Here is a 17,752-nt window from a genome sequence, read left to right on the forward strand (position 1 = left end):
ATCTAATGAAGAATGCAGACCGAGTGAGCCTGGAGTCGGGCCCACAGCAGCAGTGACTCGTTGCGGCCAAGACCGTGGGTCGCTCTGTTACACTGTCACTAGCACTCTCAGGTCTGTAATCCAGTAGTTAACCTTGTTGAAAATATTTAATTTAGTTAGAGCGTCATAACCGGAGTCTGACTTTTAAGCAAACACACTGTACAATAAATAATTAGAACGCCACGGAGTGTATACTCTGAGCCTCTTAAGTTGTTGAAAATACTGTGACGCAGTACAGTTGCAACCATAAGTATTTGTGCAGGCTAGGCCTAAATGACTTACTCATCTCTCGCCTCATCAATAATAATTAGGAAATGCAGCCCTCTGTATAGCCCCCCCCCCCCCCTTGAAACATCCTTTTCTTTCCTTTTACTTTTTGTTTATTCTTGGAAGCGTTTGGTCCTTTCTTTTAGTTTTTCATGATAAGTGATTTGGCCCGTAAGTTTTTTGTATTTCCTAATCTCTTAAAAATGCTTTATCCCGCAGAGTAGTTATTAACCCCCTTTTACCGCGAATCACTTTCTCCTACAGCAGTAGCCTGCAGCTGTTTACAGCGCCAGGGCCCCTAGAGTATTTGTATGAAAAATGCTTGTAATGATTTTCCCGGCTGAAGTGGCGGTATTTAATAAGTCTCAGATTTCGGCTGTTTTTGCTTATGCAGCATAGAGGCCTGTCAGTGTATACTTGTACTCAAATGTTCGAACTTGACTTCTGAGGGTGCAAGGGCCCTCACAGATAGATGATGTTGAGGGCTGAAAGGTTGCTTGAAAATATCCTTTCACGTACCACCCTAACAAACGAAAACATTCATACCAGGCCTACAACCTCGGGTGGGCAGATTCTAAGCCCTATTACAGGTGGCATTGCTGTTGGCAGCTTCAAGTGCCAGCGACACAAGATCGGTAAATCTGTAGATTAACAAACAATGCAGTGCTTACTGCTTTGGGTTTAATGTTTCACAGTACTGTAAAAAGACAGGTGTTATTTTTCATCATCATCAAAACATCTTTATTCGATTCATAAAATCATGAAAGAAAAAGCAATGCTGTACTATATTTACATCCTTCCAGACCAGTACAATGATCCTTACAAAAGTTTTAAACGGAGCATTACATTTGTGCAAATACGCAGTTCCAAAATAAAGTACAATCAGATCAGTACAAAAAGAGCATAACCATTAAGTTCTCTGTGCACTGGGCAGTTAGAATTATAAAGTGCAGTGCTTTTATATCATGGTGAAGTTTCCCCACGAATACTTATGCCCCTTTGATATTTCTTGCAGAGTCAATTTAGAATAAGAAAATAGCTAGTTAAAACAATTAATTATAAAATAATAAATACTATGTACAATAAAAGAGATCAACAGGGTGGTCGTACAGTACATGATTAACGAGCTTTAGTCCACTGGCTGTGGATTTTATGAAATACAATAAAAGCATTTTGAAAATCACGTAATCGTTTGGAAGATTCATCACTCATGACATCTATTTATGTTTAAATGTATAGCATCTGAAGCCGTGAATATTTATTGATACACTTTGCCTCTCCACATCTGTGTAAAAAAGCTTTAGTCCACTGTTGTAAGATCCTGGTTAAAATTTCAAACCCTTCTTCATTCTTATGTAATTAACAGCCAATAAAAATCTCGAAACTCCAAAAACGATAAGCTGGGTGTTGTCTGTTTTAAAGATGCGCAACATATCATTGTATCTCCTCACACCCATTTTCCTTCCCAATGGTGCAATCCATTTCCGCCTGGCTCTCGTGTAAATAGGGCAAACTAACAAAACATGTGCTATATTTTCCTGCATGGCCAGCTGGCACATTTTAGACTCACTATCTTTCGCCCCGTTACAGGACTTTTCCCATTTGGTTGTAAAAGACTTAACACAGAGGGTCCCATACCTGAATTTCAAATACAATATTTTCACTAGTTGAGGTTCAATTTGATCTAGAAACACCTCAAAAAGGGGTATGGGTTTGACCATCAAAAATTCATTTGTGAGTGAGCCAGCTCCACTATTTTGTAAAACTTTGTTCTCAATTGAGCTCCAGAAACCCTTTTGAGTTCCTTTTTTGAGTCTGCAGTCAACCTTTCTGGGTGGTGCCAGAACTCACTAAGCCCCAAGTCCAGGAGCCATCTGCGTATATTAATCAACCATGGGAAAGTAACATGGGTATCTAATGCAATAAGTTCACTTAGTGCCTGCCTATAAATATGGAGTTCATCAGTAATCCATAACCTGATCCAATATGACAAGGTCATCAAAACTGCCCAATGCTCTATGCGTTTTAGCCCCAAGTCGTACATATAGGGGATCACCGGGGTATTTTGGGGGAGGGGGACAATCGCTCTTAAAACCCTATTTTCTCCCACAGTTAAGGTGGGTGTTTGTTCCCCGCCCCACAACTCGGAGCCATAGAGAGCGGCAGATTGGGCCCTGGATTTATATACCTCCAGTGCTGGGGTGATAGACTTAGTATAAGTCGCATGGAGTTTTTTCAGGATGGGCAGTGAGTTTTGCATTAGGATCGTCCCTGATTTTCTAATATGCGGGCACCATGAGAGCTTAGAATCTAGGGTCACCCCTAGATAGACAAAAGTGTGGACCCTCTCTATTACCTTGTCATTCAACATTATGTTGTTCTTAAAGCTTTTTTGAGGCCTAATGGACATGTATTTTGTTTTTGAAGGATTTATTTTCAGTCCCTTTTGTTTGCAGTACACATCAAGCTTATTCAGGAGATTTTGCAATCCCCTTGGGGTCTGTGAGAGCAAGATGGTGTCATCCGCAAATGTCAGGGCACATACATGAGAGCCACCTAGCTTTGGAGAGTCGTGGTTTGAGTCCATTAAGAAGTCCACCATATCATTAACATAGAGGAGGAACAGGGTAGGCGCCAGGACGCAGCCCTGGCGCACCCCTCTTCTCACCGGAATCTCCTCCGTTAATTCCCCGCCCAAGCCCCAGCGTACTTTCGTAAAGTTATCTTCATGTAATTTTATAAGTTGTACCAGTATGTTTTTTGGGACCCCTTGTTTTAACAGATTTAACCACTTTATACATTAACAAAACCGTGACTTAATATGAGTACATAGCTAGCCCTGGTAAAACCATAATGTAATGGATATATTGAGTATACTGTCTGTTGCTTGCACCTTTCACATGTAACAAATAACAGTTGTCGTTGTTCGTATTATTTTATCACATGGGTAACGAGAATCCCTAATAGCATATTTAATTATTGTTTAGTGCCTCTGGCATGTAGTTTCTAAGCGCTTTCCTTTGTGTATTACTATCAGCTTTCTCCTATCAATCTATGCATTATGATAGCTGCAGAGTGTGCACTATGTTGCTGAGAACTGCAATCATGCACTCTGTTTCGGTTAGTGCTCTTCCATTTCTGGTGTTTTGCAGCAGTTTTAAGATCTTCTTAGAATTTCCTGTTGCTCAAATGCATGCGATTTCTGATATTTATGTGTTTCCCTCATCTTCATTGCTTGATTTTGCACGCGATAAAGTGTCACTCATATTTGTTGAAATGTCACTCATAATTAGATTATAGTTATGAAAATGTCACACATAGCAACATGAAACCTTGGCAGCTATGGCAATAACCTGTCGGCCCCCGCCCCCCCCAAGGCACGGGCCCGGGATCACTGACCGATGCGACCGCCCCGCCTTCCGGGCCATGCCCCCTTTTGACACATGAGCGCTGCATGCTCGCGCTCAAAATGATCCCAGCCTAAAGCAGACCAGGTTTCCTAGGGAGCTGCCCCCCACCCCACGGGCTCTACCTCCAGCCGGCTGGTTGAACTGGAAGACCATGCCGGTGAGCATTGTATCTCTACTGTTCTGGCACCCGGGGGGAGGGGAGCGCCAGACCTCACCTGAAAATAAAGTTTTGATGTCTGCGTGGGAGTGGTTTAAATAGAGCACCTGAAATTGTGCAAGCGAATCGCACTGCAACATCGGACCAAACTTCCGGCCGCAGTTAAGGCCTGTGCCGCCAAACACTACCGCGAACCCCGGGCCCCTTGCTTCCCCAACCTGAAATTGGGCTAGCGTATCGCATGGCAGCATCGGTCCGAACTACCAGTCGCAATGAAGGCGCCGTGCTGTCTGGAGGCCCCCTAGCCTTCCAAAGGCCTCCGGATCGGTTGAAACACCACTGCGACCCTGCCAGTGAAAGAATGGCAGTGTAACAAACTTCAATGCTTTGTCAGAAACTCGTAAGGAATAAGTTCTGCAGTTGCTTGCACTCCGTTGCGAAAGGGGTGATGTAATATGTTTGGCTACTATTGCTATTTTCGCGCAGGATGTACCATTCCAAAATGGTTGCCGAATTGTGTTGTGATGGCAAGTCTGTCTTCTATTTCCATTGAGCGCGCTTCAACCAGCACGGAGAAGTTCGAAAATGAACGGTATATGGCTAAGATAGGAAAGCTGGCGGCGGAGTTGGACTCCTAGCCCTGCAGGTATTCACAAGTTTGACTTGACGCAGCATAGAGACATAGGCTAAGAAAGCAGGGTTTGACTCTTTTCCTTCATGTTATGTCGCGGTTTGATGACGTACGGAAGCACGTTTTTGCCTCAGTCAGAAAATAATTGAATACTGGTCAGGTTTGATGACCGCTGCTGTTCTAAGCCACTTTACATGTGCTGTAAATGCGGGTGCGTTCTGTCCAGTAGTCTGATATGAAGAAGGTTACTTTTAGATTGTTTTTATTTTTTTACCCAAAGGTGATGACCATCCATTCTCGACCTATATTTTCACTTTTATCTAGCAAATATAAGTATATGCTTTCCTGTATCCTTAGGTTGGCGGTTGAAAAACATGTCAGGTTTTCTCATGAAATGGACCACATTTGCAGGCTCGGCTTCCCGGATTCGGAATCTGGGAGAGCTAGGAAAAGCATGGGTAGGCTATTTAGATGAATGGAGTTGCTTAGCATCTCCCAGGTATCCTGGAAGGGTTTTGTGTGTGTGTGGGCTGATAAGCTGCATACTCTACCTACTGCTGAGGTCATGCATATTAGTTTAAATTCTGCCTGTTTTGGGATCTGTACATATGGAATCTATTCTGCATTCTGTGCAACATCATCCTTTCTCTCCACCTCACCCATCTCTCTCTCTAACTCACCAATCTCTCTCTCCAACTCACCCATCTCTCTCTCTTCACCTCATCCAGCTCTCTCTCCGCCTCACCTTCTTTTCACCTCACCATCCACTTTTTCTGCCTCACCCTTCTATTTCTCCACATCTCTCCTTGCCTTGGCTCTCCATGCTCTGACTGTGCCTCCTCCGCATTCTTCTTTCTTTATGTAACCCAACTTTTCTCCGCCCTCCTCTCAGTCTCTATCTCACCTGCCTCCTTCTCTGCACCTCCCCATCCTCTCTTCCTATCCTCCCTCTCTTTGCCTCACCCTCCCTTCTCTCCTCACTCTTTTGTACCTATAACCCTTCCTTCTCTCGGCTTCACAATCTCCTCTGTCTATCGGTTTCAACCTTGACTCTCTCCACCTCACCCTCTTCTGTCAGTCTCGCCTCATAGGATAACGATTTTGTGTATGTAAAGGAAGCTTTCAGCTTTCATAAAATTGATTGTGCTTGTGTGGATGTGTGAACTTGCATCCTGCAATCCTGCTGCCCTTTACCTGTTCTTCCTTGATGCTCTTTAACATTTTGAATAGCAGCAGCACCAAGTCCTGAACTATATACTTAATGTGCTCATGAGAATGCTGAACATCTACAAACACTTGGCAGCCATACATGTTTTAACAAGCATTGGCATAGCCAATAGGTCTTGCCTTTGGGACTTTATTAGTGTTTAGTTATCCAACACAATATCCTTGGTGCAACAACATCAACTGTTGCATAGAAAAACACTTATAAGGCCCCAAAGGCGAGACCGATTGGCTATGCCAATGCTTGTTTAAATGGCTGCCGCGGGTAAGTGAAGACGCAGATCTGTTGGAGTGAATGGAGGAGACCCGCAGCCTTCCCGGAGGCCTGGCCCGGTCATGCTGCTAGGTGCCTTCATCATCGGATTGTTGAACTTGTGAGTATATTTTTGTCTTTTGGTGTTAAGGCTTGCAGATATTTCGGTTTTCTAGCTCCTGTAGTAAACTTGGTTCAGGGTTTTGCAATTGCGCTCCGGGACTTGTAATAATAAACAGGTCACTCACATAATACAAAAGCTGGGCTGGGAAAAAAGTTCAGACAAGTAACCTCAGAAACCAGAGGTCTGCATTTATTTAGTGCACAGCTCTTGTCGTTCATATAGCTTCTTAGTGATGCCCATAAACCATGTCCTGTGCATGCACAGGTTGACGTTTGTGAAAACATTAGAGGCGTAACCTGAGACTTTTCATTCACCCATTGTTGACATCGGAATGCAAAGTAAGCTTTGGTAACTAGTTTGTCATCAAAAGTGCTCCTCTTTAGTAAGTTTAGCCGTGCATGTGACCGATCAATCCACGCCTGGCTTTGCATGCTGGGACTTGAAGGCCCTTTATCATCCTAACATTAAATGTAAAATGAAGTCCTCGAGAAAACTAAAGCCCGGAACTGGTTCATTGTCTTACGAAGGGTTGCTCCATTGGAAAGCAGTCATAGTGCACTATCGATATTGCTTCTTCAAACAAAGCAGACTATGGTTCTCCGACCTGCGCAGTGGTATCCTTCCTTATCTCTGTCTGCAATCAGAGTTATAGTTTTAAACACAGAGACTATGAGTCGTGCCTGCTCCACTACAACAGTCAAATGGTGCATTATAAATGTGCACAACTGTATCAAGTCACTTAAATGAAATACTTCTCGGTAGGACTGGTGTCAACAAAGACATTACAATGTTACTAAAGTTATATGTATTGCAGTCAACCGTTTTCATCCATTGGTCTATTATTTTCATTCACATTTTTGTTTCACCCACCACATCATGGGATGATGGATGAGCCACCTTCACTATGAGTGACAATATTTTTCCCTTTCACAAGGAGCACACTTACGAAATAGCTCCCTGTGCCGGGGGCTGTGATTTGTTTGATTGAGGTGCGAAGCAGTTTACCCTACAATACAGTTTGCAAAAACCATCTCAAAATGAGCATTACAGCACCAACTTTCTGGAGGCCAACATAGACCTATTGGCTTTGCCAACTTGTTTGTGGTGGGTTAAGCAAAAAGTGTAAACTTAGGCTTTTTTTTCTACAAGAATTTTCTTTTAATTTGCCCATCAAATCGGGATAAAGTTTCTTGAAACAGCCTATGTGTTTTGTGGAATAAGGTCTTTGTTTACTTTAAGTTGTTAATAAAGTGCCAGGGGATAGTATTAATGAAGCTTTTATGAATAATCCTGAATGTTGAAAGGGACACCAGTGAGCTGACAAGGTGATGGTTTTATGCTTCAGGGGGGTGAATGATCAATGTAATTCCTGTTGGAGCTCTTGATGGCAGTACTACTGGATACTTACTAGGAGTGGGAGGCAGTCTCATATACTTTAATGTCAAAAGACTGGAGCAACTGACACCCTAGATGGCCATTTGCACAACAGATTATTGTGATACTTCTACTAGATTAATACAAAAGTGTGTAGGCTGCGGGTGCAGTTGTCTATAGTTGACATGTAGAGCACACAGCCATTAAAGTTTCTAATTTTCCATTGACCGCATACTAATGCTCAAGAATGGTTTATAGCAGTGAACCGGAAATATTTCACCTCTCAACCTGCAACAGGTGCCCTTGATTCTATATTGGCAGTTACTGCTTTAAGGATTGCATCTCCCCACAAAAACAAGCATTTGCAATGCAATAGGTCTCGCATTTGCGAGAGTTTAAGCTATTGGCATTGTAAATAACAATACCTTTTACCGATGCATAAATAAGCACTTTGTACTTGTAGTCCTGGCTTACGACAAGCAAGTCTGGCAGTAAACAAGGCGCAGTTACTGCCAGCCTTGGTTCTCGTATGCAACGACTATAATTAGAAAAGTGCGTGTTTACGACTGCTTGAACGCATACATAAAAGGCATTGTCATTTTTAATGCCAATAGCTCAAACTCTCTCAAATGCGAGACCTATTGCATTGCAAATGCTTGTTGTGTTTACTGACACATCTGCTTCATAAAGTAACGGGCCTGCAAGCAGAAACTGTGACCTATTTGAGGTATTGAAATGTGTTTACACAACACTTTTAGAGTGCCATAAAAAGAAGGAAGGGCAGACAGATTCTTGGCACGAAAGAGACTACAATGACACTGTCCTACTACACGTTTCTTGTTCAGAATTCACAGAAGCGACAACATGTAGGGTTTTGCAGTGTCTCTTGAGATCATTTAGTTAGCATATTTAGTTTGTTCCTCGAGGTCGGGAATGGGAACGTTGGAGCAATAACGTTTGCATACTGAAATGGAACAGTGCCATTTATTTCATACATTTTCTGTCACCATGCTGCGCTTACACGTTGCTCTTTTTTGTGTTCAGGGACGTGCCTGCTTCATAAAGTAACAGTTTTTGTTTATGCAGATGGTAGACTGAACCACTTAAAGTCAGGGGTATGTCTTTTTCTTTCACTACAGAAACTACTCCATATGTATGCAAGTGCTGTGGTTTTTACCATACTATATCATTCTTGATGTTTAGGCTTGCCTTTTGTGTTTCAGAGAACGCAAGATGCCTGCTTTCACCAAGTAGCTTTACATTTTAAGTGTTTAACATTGCTATGCCTCTGTAGTTTGTACTACTCTTGTCGTGAACACGGCTACGTGGAAGCGTTAGTCCTCTATCTGGCACTGCGACCAGTCAATAAACTCTCCCAGCTTGTGCTTCCAATTTTCACGGAAAAGTTTTCATTTGGAGTAAGCTCATAGAATTTCACCCCATGGAGAGCTGCGAATTATTAGAAGTACTTTTTCCCCAAAATGGTTGCAAATGTTTTTATGTGTGTTGCTAGGCATAATGATGCCTATTAAAGATGAATGAAAAAGACATCTGGCCTAATTTAGTGGTGGGCAGTCAGGGAGAATCCGCACAAACAAGCATAGTTCTCACATCCAGTGGTGCACTAGTTCTATTTACTGTTTACCTGGGGGTGGACGTAGTGCTTTAGGAGAATCTCCAACTTCCCCAACAGTTTAGTCGTTTCAGAGTTAATTCCTTCAACATGGTATCCCAGTTAATCCTGTGAAAACCTTACATAGGCAAATATTTTCAGACTTTCAGGGAAGGGTCAGTAGTGTCCCTAAATGCTTTAACAAAGTCAGAATGTTAGGGAGGGCAATTATGTGATCACTACTATGTACCCCACCCTGTGGGTGCTTTTTAGTTCCCCACATCAGAGAACGGAGACTCATCAGTGATGGGCATTGGCAGAATTTCCACTAGAGGACTACCCCTTCTTCTTCAGAGTGGTTCATTCACCCATTAACAATGGCAGAGAACACTCTGCCACCCAATTTTTAGAATTGTAACCTGGTTGGAACATTCTCCCCAGTGATTGACGTAATGTCCCCCACTATAAATCAGTCTGATACTTAGTTTAAAGAAAAGGTGAACTATTTTGTGGGAGATGTAAGCACTATTTTCTTCAATGAGTTTCTCCTACTGCAGTCACAACATGCTTTCCTGCAACATTCAGCACACCATGCATGCTTTCCCTTTCCGAGGAGCCCGGGACAATTGTGGCCGCTTCTTTAAAAAGGTTTCGTATTGCCAAGAGTTTGAGCTATTGGCATTGTACATTTTTTTTGGGTTAATTAGCAAAACAGATAAATAAAAGGCATTGTCATTTACAATGCCAAATAATTTAAACTCTGGCAAAAGCGAGACCTATTGCATTGCAAATGCTTGTTTTTCATCCCACTTAAAACCCTGATGTCAAGTTCTTCCATTCCTGGTGCTTTGCAGCAGTTGTAAGATGATCTTAGAGTTTCTTGTTGCTTAAATGGCTGTAATTTATGAAATTTCTATGTTTCCCTCATCTTCATTGCTTCATTTTGCTCGCGAGAAAGTGTCACTCATAGTCATTGAAATGTCACTCATAATTGCACTGAAATTCAGAAAACGTCACACATAAGCAATCCGAAACTTTGGCAGCTATGGTGGATCCCATTATTTGTGGGCTTTTTGGACGCTGCAGGGCATTCAATGTGGGACTTCCAATTGAGGCAGGATGTCTGAGATCTCCTCTCAGCATTGGCGCATCAGGCTCAAATTAATTACATGCTCTTAATAAAAAGCATGTGTGGTAGCGATTGAATGTGGGAATTTGTATCGCCATACCATCAATGGTATGGTCTTATAGTCACAACTGCTGACTTTGAAGCTGGGTGCCCGGGTTCGAGTCCCAGGGTCGGATCCTCATCCTCAGATTCTAGGCTCATCATGCAATAGCTGGATATCAGGTTATGCTTCAGATACTTATGCAGAAAATTGTGATGATAGAATGAGCTGTTTGGTCTTAGTTGCCAACTAAAACCTTGCTTTGCATGACTACCCCTATTTTTCTGCCTGCCCCGTGTGCAGTGGCACAGAGTGGGTCTCTGATAAAGTGTGCTTGGATGGCCACTATTGTCCAACATTAAAAGCCCAAATTTAGCACATTTCATGTGGAGCACTCCTGCCAATATACCCCTATAAAGTAACTCCTGATCTTTGAAATCTTCCGAACTTTTGTGAAGTGCTTTTGAAAAAACTTTACAATATTTCAGAGGAAAACTATGTAATGCTGAACACCCCTAAAAAGAATTGATTTGGTTATGACATGATGTTTGCTGGATTATATTTTGATTTGATGCAGAGCAAAACATAACCCCAGTCATAACCAATTTGGAAAAACTTGCAGATTGAGAAAATCATGGGCTGCATTTTTTCAATTTAAATGTTGAAAATGCTGTTACTCTAAATCCTATAAGTCTGCATTTTGCTTAAGTCTATACCGTTGGTTTTAGGAAAAGGGTAGCTCTAAACGGCACTACATGGCTTTAGAGGATAGTAGAAGGCTCCAAATATCGTAAAATATTCTATTTGGAAGTCAGTGATACTTGCAAATTACAACAAATACTTCGGGAGTGCTATATCAAAGTATATATTCAATGACAAGTTGGCTTAGTGAATGTAATCAATTTTTGTTTAGTATAACTTTTCATTTGCATATTTTGGTGCGCACCGTACTCGGAGGTGCAGCATCGGCATCCATGCACTGAGCTAGTGTCATCGAAGGCGGGGCTGACAGGGTCCAGGGCTGCAGCAGTCACCGTAAACGAACCACTCTTGTGTCTGGACTGTCTGCAGCCCGGAGTACAGCGCTGGACAGGCAGGCCACACCCGGGAGAGACGCAGCCAGCACCGACACCACAGACACGGGTGAGGAGGAGCACCGGCCACTGCGTGAACCCCCGTGCAAACCCACCCCATGCAAACCCTGCCCTGCACAACCCCCCTGTGTACCCCCCTTTGCGCAACCCCCCTCTGCGACCCCCCTCTGTGATTCCCCCTGTGTGACCCCCTTGCGGGACCCCGTGCGGGACCACCCCTGTGTGAACCCCTGTGTGACCCCCCCTGCGTGACCCCCCTGAGCGACCCTGCTGTGCAACCTCCCGTGCGTGACCCCCCTGCGTGACCCCCCTGCGTGACCCCCTGCACGATCCCCCCTGCATGACCCCCCTGCGTGACCCCCCTGCGTGACCCCCTCTGCGTGACCCCCTCTGGCGAGCCCCCTGCGCGACCCCCCTGCACGACCCCCCTGCGTGACCCCCCCTGCGTGACCCCCCTGCGCAACCCCCCTGCACAACACCCCCTGCGTGACCCCCCTGAGTGACCCCCCTGCGTGACCCCTCTGCACGAACCCCCCTGTGTGACCCCCCTGCATGAACCCCCGTGCGACCCCCCTGCGTGACCACCCCTGCGCGACCCTCCCACGCGACCCCCCTGTGCAACTTCCCTGCACGACCCCCGCGCAGTCCCCGGTGCAACCCCTGCGTGACCCCCCGTAACCCCTCTGAGACCCCCTGCACGATCCCCCCTGCGCAAACCCCCCTACGCAATCACCCCTACGCACCCCCCCGAAAACCCCCCTTTATAATCATTGCCGTTAGTAATCAGATATTGCTCACAAAGAATACCACTAGTCATCAAACAGTGGTCACAATCAATGAGACTAGCCTTCATTTTGCTCTTGAAATAGCACAAGAACTGCAAATAAACCCTAACAGAATACTACTAAGCTTCAAATACTATTCTTCTAGAATACTACTAGTCTTCTTTAGCAATCAATTGAAGTGTTTATTATGTATTTGAAGGGTAGTTGAGTAGAACTAATATTCCCTCATTTGCATATTTCGACTTGTGGGCATACTACTTAGTCTTCATGCATACTAAATAAATACTACATTTTAATAGTAAATGAATACCGCTTTAACCACTGGAATCACACTAAGTGAAGATCTTCCATTTTGGTGAGGGTATTTATTTGTTGCTCTTTCGCGACCCATCAGTGGTTTGCAACTCACAGATTGTCACTGTCGTAGATTAATTGTATTCCGAGAAGAAAACAATTGGTTTGTTTTTGCCCTGTAGAAGACTTTCATTGTGTTCTTTACACAGAACTAAAACTGCAAGCCAGAGCTATTGGCTTTTCCAGTGTTTGCTCAGGTTGTCGACCTCTACTTACCGACCCCTGAATTTCCTGTTTCCCAGTATATTTTCATTCTGGTTCATTCTGGTTGAAAGCATTAAAGTCATTGTATAAGACAACTTTCATATCCACCTTCTGTCTTATGGCCTCCTGCGCTTTACTGCTGTGTGTTGTACAATCGCCCAAACGTGCTGTACCTCAAATGTATGTTTTTACACTTGGTTACATAGAGTGTTTGCTGCTGCCTTTAAGACCACTCATTTTTTTCTTAAATCACTCCTAAAAATGTCCACTGCTTCTATTTATGGATGTCGAATAAGATAGTTTTAATTGGGTGTGCTTTAAATAGAACATTACATCTCCATGTTAAAAATCTTATATAACTTTTTATCTGTTTGTTCTTAGAATGGAGGCAAGCCCGCAGCTACGCAGGTATGCAAGCTAAGTCATATTTTCATGCATGCCCAAATCTAGAACGCAGTTTATATATGGCCTCTTGGAATGCAGCGTTTTTTTTACTGTAAACCCTCATAATGCTAATAGTTTATCTGTGTGTGAAATATGATCATGTAATTAAATATATATACAAGTGAGCCTCAACCAAATTCTACATCATGACCCTTTGGCACAAACCTCATACTTTAATACTCGTACTCTTTAAATGCCCTTGTGAATTGGCCCAATAACATCAGAGGTGGGAAGAAAATAGAAGTATTCAGGGAATATTCATATACATTTACACAAATATCAAGGACTGTGCCCACTTTTACCTCCTTAGCCGCTGAGCCTTTTATTCGATGATTCAGGCACACCACGCTTCGGCCTTAATACTTCTTCCCCACAAACGACATTCAGGCCAAATGTGTGTCCTTTTTACCCACATGCTGAAGATACCCAGGAGGTTCCCCAAAGGGAAATGAAAAACAGCCAAAATGTAGAAAAGGTGTGTTTTTGTTGGAAAATGGGAAAGGCTGTGCAATAAAGTGTATGATTGTTTTCTAAAAGCTTAAGGAGAACAAAGGTCCTAAGCTTAAGCAAGATCATAGAATAATATTATATAGACCACAATAGGCTACTATATCATTTGCTTCCTTGTCCAGCCGGACAGGGAATTTATTAATCAATTCAAATATAAAAAGTTCAATTACATTTTGCAACAAAACATTTCATTGCAGTAGGGCACAGTCCTGTACCGTACTGAAAAGGTAAGTAAAAGGGTAGGAGAGAAGGAAAAATATTTCAGGCAAGGAAAGTGAGCCTTCCACTGTTATGTGCAGGTCATTAACTGTAATGTATTTGTATTATGGCTAATAGAATATATATCATGCTCTGGCAGAGTATGCAAGTGGCAAACAGGCCACAAGTATGACCGATGTGAGTAGTGATCTTTGTGTCACTCTAACCTCAACAATCTGCCTTCTTCCCACATGACATGCCTACGAAAACAAGCCTAGGCTAAGCTTTGATTACCACTTCATGTCTCTGTCTCACTTGGAGTCCTGACCAATACCATGCCTGAGCTAGCTGAACCTTCACTAAAATCTATCTGTTGCAGTCTGCTTAGGCTCAGTAAGACTTGTCTTTCATGCACCTTTAGAGCACTCACTGTGCTAAATACAACTCATTTTCGTGTGGTGATGTAAATTGGAGGTGTCTGAGTATGCATTTGCTCAGTCATTCCTCAGACACTATGAGCACAGCTATATTTCAAAACTTTGGACACTTAACAGGCCAGACTCTTCTAAGTACCCTAAAGAGCACTTCCAGAAAGACTAAGGGCCTTGGGTTGTGGTGCACAGGGTACTCGGTCAAATCAAGGCACATGTCTCAACCACCATGATGGTCAGTGCATCAACTGTAATTCATTTGTAATATGGTCGACATAACTTTCATCATATTTCCACGGAGGATGATGGTGGCAAGGAGGCCCCAATGTGCACCAATTTACTGGAATAAGCTAAAGCACATTAGCTTAAATATAATTTAGGAAGACAAAATATTAGATTATGGTACTTCTTTCAAAATTAGATGGAAAAATTATTCAATTTATTAAGGAATGAAATGCCATAATCCCAGATTTTATCTTGAAAGACTACTCAGCTAGTCAAGTAATAGGCCACATAAGGTATATATCCATGAACAGCCATTTAATGTCATACAGTAACTATTATTCTTGTTGCTCCACTTCAGATAGTTTCTCAGAACTTCATTTTTGTGTGGTACAAAGTAAAGCAAAGAGGAACTCACTGGTTAAGATGGGCACTGGGGTAGTAAAACCTATACTTCTGCCTCTTTCCTAGCACAAAGCAAACCACCCATCAGCAAAATAGTTGAACTTTATTTCACTTATAGAAACCCAGTCTGTAAACTGATAAACCTACAGCATTGTGATGTCCTCCATAATTGATAAAGTAGAGGCTACTGCTTCTACAGGGGTAAGACTTGCGATACAGACTAACGAAAAGTTAAGGAAGGATATTGTAGTAATTGACATCATAAGCGGAGATGTATAAGATGTTTGAAGTATGTTTATTCTGCTCAAGAGCGACACAGCAACATGGGCGAGTCACAGCAACCAACTGTCCAACTGTCAGCATTCCACAGCCAGTCCCAGAATGCCCAAGACACAGTGTTCTAACTACCAGTGCCAATGAGGCACAATACAGAATACTACATTATCCTCACTTCTACAAAACAAAAAAAAATAACGAGGAAGAGAGGAAAAGAAAAACAGAAGAAAAGAAGAAAGAAAGATGGGGGAAATTGCAAAGAAAGAGAAGAAAAGAAGAAAGAAAGATGAGGGAAATGCAAAGAAAGAACAATAAACACAATCATAGCGAAATTAACTTAAACAGATAAACTACCTGAACCTGGCAGGAATCCTAGACACTCTTAAACTCCTGCGAAGTACAGGCAACAATTTATCATTACAACCATTGTTATCAGTGTTGATGGTTTCAGAAGCAACATCCTTGACTTTAACAACTTTACAAACATTCCACCAATGACTATTGTTGACCCGCACAGCATTGCCGCAAACCTTATCAACAACTAAAGGTTCAGTGAATTTACTCCTGCCCTTGGTGACATGGACAGGCTTCTTAATCCGAACAACATCACCAGCACAGATACTATGTGACACCACCCTTTTCCTTTCATCAAAGTAAACTTTTTGCCTTGACTGTGCTTTGATAACATTGTTCCTTACAAAACCATCAATGCCATCCATGACATTCATCTTGACCCACTTGGACATCCAACCTGGACAAATCTTAGTCGACGGTTTTCTCCCTCTTAAAAGTTCAAACGGAGAAACACCGGTGGAAGAATGTGCTGTAGTGCGATAGAACCATAACATAGAATGAACAGCATTCTCAAGTACACATTTACTAGCAATGGCCCACTGCACACAATTGTTCAACACACGGTTCATTCTCTCGACAAGGCCATTAGCTTGGGGATGATAGAAAGAACTTTTCTTGTGAGAGACACCACCTTGTCTGAGAAAACACTCGAATTCAGAGCTAACAAACTGTACCCCATTGTCAGTCATGACACATGAAGGGAAACCTTCCCTAAGGAAAATATCCTTTAGGAAAAGAATGATATTAGCCGAGGAGGGTTCACTGATAAACCGAACCTCCGGCCATTTGGAGTAGTAATCAATGGCAACGATGGCGAAACGTGAGGAAGGAGGTAAGAGGTTAAAAGGACCAACCAAATCAACACCAATCCTTTCCCACGCTCTTTCAGGAAATTGAATTGGTTCCAAAGGGGGTGTTCTCACTTTATCACTCTTATCGGAAGAGTTGCAAATGACACAACCATCAATTAATGAGTCAACACACATATCCATTTGAGGCCACCAAAACACATCACGCAATCTACGTTTGGTAAACGTTTTCCCTAGATGACCTTCATGCGCACCATCTATAAGACGTTTCCTCAAACTCTCAGGAGGAATCAGTCTACCACACCGCAGAAGAATACCATCTTCCACTGTGAGCTCATCGGCAACTTTAACAAACGTCTGAAACTGTCCTGAGACATTCTTCTCCCTGGGCCAACCTGACTTCAAATAATTGATGACTTGAGCAAGAACTTCATCCTTTGACAACTCCTTTCTCCATTCAGTCTCATTGACAGCCCACATGCCCTCTAAATCTAACGCAGCAACAAAGCAATCCTCTTGATCATTTTCTTTCTCAAATTCAGAGTCATTACTAGAAATAGGAAAACGTGAAAAGTAGTCAGCTCTGACATTTTTCATTCCTGGCAAGTAGACAATATCAAAATCATACTGAAGTAACTTCGTTGATAATCTAGCGATCCTAGGAGTGTGCTCCTTGATCTTTTCTCCAGATAAGATTGAGACTAAAGGACTATGATCTGTACGTATTGTAAAATGACTACCCCAGAGAAAAGAGTTGAACTTCCTCACTGCCTACCAGCAAGCCAAAAGCTCTTTCTCAATAACTGAGAAATTCATCTCAGCACCTCGCAAAACTCTTGAAGCGTATGCAATGGTGTTGTCGACTTGACCATTCTTTTGAGTGAGCACAGCCCCAAGCCCAAAACCACTCGCGTCTACAGTCACAACACATTTCTTATTAGGATCAAAAGCTTTAAGGATACTGTCACTCACTAACTGAGACTTAATCCATAGAAAGATCTCATCACAGTTCTCATTCCACACAAATGGCACATTCTTCTTAAGCATGTTAGTAAGTGGTTGAACTTTAGATGCATAATCCTTGATAAATCTAGAGTAAAACTCACTCAATCCTATGAAGGATTTCAAACCAGATTTATCCACAGGAGGAGAAGCATCAACAATAGCTTTTACCAACCCAGGACGTGGCTCTACTCCATTGTGCGAGACTACATGTCTGAGGAATTCCATTTTCTCTTTTAGGAAAACACATTTTTCCCTCTTAAGAACAACACCTTTACTTTGCATAATATCTAAAACTTGATTTAAAGAATTTTCATGATCCACTTTGTTTTGGCCAAAAATTAAGACATCATCCTGGAAAACAATTACTCCAGGAGTATCCTTAAACATTTGACTCATTAGCC

This window comes from Lissotriton helveticus, chromosome 12 (genome assembly GCF_964261635.1).
Source record: "Lissotriton helveticus chromosome 12, aLisHel1.1, whole genome shotgun sequence".
Lineage (NCBI taxonomy): Eukaryota > Metazoa > Chordata > Amphibia > Caudata > Salamandridae > Lissotriton > Lissotriton helveticus.